The sequence below is a fragment of the Seriola lalandi genome, unplaced genomic scaffold (assembly GCF_002814215.2).
Source record: "Seriola lalandi dorsalis isolate HSWRI2012SDOR001 ecotype SW California unplaced genomic scaffold, Sedor1 jcf7180002054977, whole genome shotgun sequence".
NCBI lineage: Eukaryota > Metazoa > Chordata > Actinopteri > Carangiformes > Carangidae > Seriola > Seriola lalandi.
The window spans coordinates 730,956-732,455 of NW_019525527.1; the positions used below are offsets into that span (position 1 = coordinate 730,956).

The window sequence follows — 1,500 nt, forward strand, 5'->3', positions numbered from 1 at the left end:
CAAACACTTTGATTTCAGACCAGGTCCAACAACACGTCGTACAAACTAGTTCCTTTCTACAATAACCTGAGTCCCACTGTCAGTTACAGCTTACATCTGATCAGCTGATGGACGTCGCCCTTTAAAGTCAATGAACCAGTCCTTCGACCCGTCGCTCTTTAAAGACAGACAGCTGGGTTCAGGAGAGTCTGGTCTCTGCTGCTGGATCCTGAAACAAAAACAGAACTGATAAATGTGCATTTTGATGAAAAATATTTTCAATCTCTTAATGAACACAACAACTAAATTTAAAGAGGAGCTATTGTTGGAGGAAAAAAGGTCCAGGTCTGGGCCAGAGACAAAGTTTAGACCTCTTCACCAACACTGAACTTTCTCCAAAACTGCAATTTTACTGGAGTCAAGAAAGAATAAGTCACTGGAGATGATCAGAGTCCAATGCAATAGAATTTATTCTTTCACAAGAATAAAATTGGGATCAAATCCGCATCTGAACTGATATATATTGTGCACAATCATATATAGTTACTTCTTCTACTAAAAGTAGTAGGCGTGCCAAGCTTGCAGGGGGGTAATACCAAAAGACATATTGACGTCAGTAGGACCAGGAAGTAATGTCTGAACCCCTCACGAGGCATTTCATGCAAAGGAGAAAATTTTGTTTTGTCCTGACGAAGTTACTCCCTTTGGTGTAAACTTTGATCCTTGTGAACAACAACCTGTTGAACATGCAGTTCAGTGGATCAATGTGAAAACAACATGAAAACAGAGTCATGAGAAATGGTTCATGCACATGTAGCTGACAGCTGATCAGAGGAGATGAAGGTTCAGAGAGAAGGACGTCTCATTTCTCTAATATCATGTCATCTCGTCTCCTCTCTCCTCACATCTTTTCCTTCATCATCTCTCATGTCTTCAGTCGGAGGGACGAAGACACAGGGAAGAGATGCGAGAGGGAAACGAGGATTTAAGGGAATTGAGATGAACCATGTTTTATACTCAGTCGTCCGACAACAGGAACAGAGGGTTCAACAGTCAGACTGTGTGTGGAGGAAATGTTGAGTTCTGCAGTTAAAGACTGGTTATACTGCACAGCTTTCAGATATGAGAATATAAACAAGAACAAGAACGGTGCTGCAAATAAACACATTAATAAACCTCTGGATACACAGCTATTTAAACTACAGCAATATTATCATGTGAGTTACAGCCTACCTCTTTGCAACACCGGGTTCGGGTTCAGGTCCAGGTCCAGGTCCAGGTCCAGGTCCAGGTCCAGGTCCAGGTCCAGGTCCAGGTCCAGGTCCAGGTCCAGCAGAGTGTGGTGTGTCTCTGACACACACAAAGCTTTGAGTGTGAATAATGATGGAGCAGTGATGTGAGTCATGGACAGTTAGAGATCCTCATCTCACCTCTGAGCTCTGGTCTTTCTCTCATGTTCCCCACACAGAGTGGTTTTAGAGGGAGGGGCTCCCTCCTCTCTGTCCTCACACTGATCCATGC

General features: G+C 43.5%; 1 long non-coding RNA gene across 2 annotated transcripts; it reads right to left on the bottom strand.

The window, feature by feature from the left end:
• Nucleotides 1-8: 8 nt before the first annotated feature.
• LOC147817293 (uncharacterized) lies at nucleotides 9-1,500 on the bottom strand. Of its 2 annotated transcripts, none has more exons than XR_015436503.1 (3): nucleotides 1,410-1,500; nucleotides 1,213-1,329; nucleotides 9-208 (listed from the first exon to the last, which is right to left on the bottom strand). It is a non-coding gene; the product is annotated as an uncharacterized LOC147817293 (long non-coding RNA). The 2 variants fall into 2 exon arrangements; XR_015436504.1 differs by having other exon boundaries at nucleotides 9-910.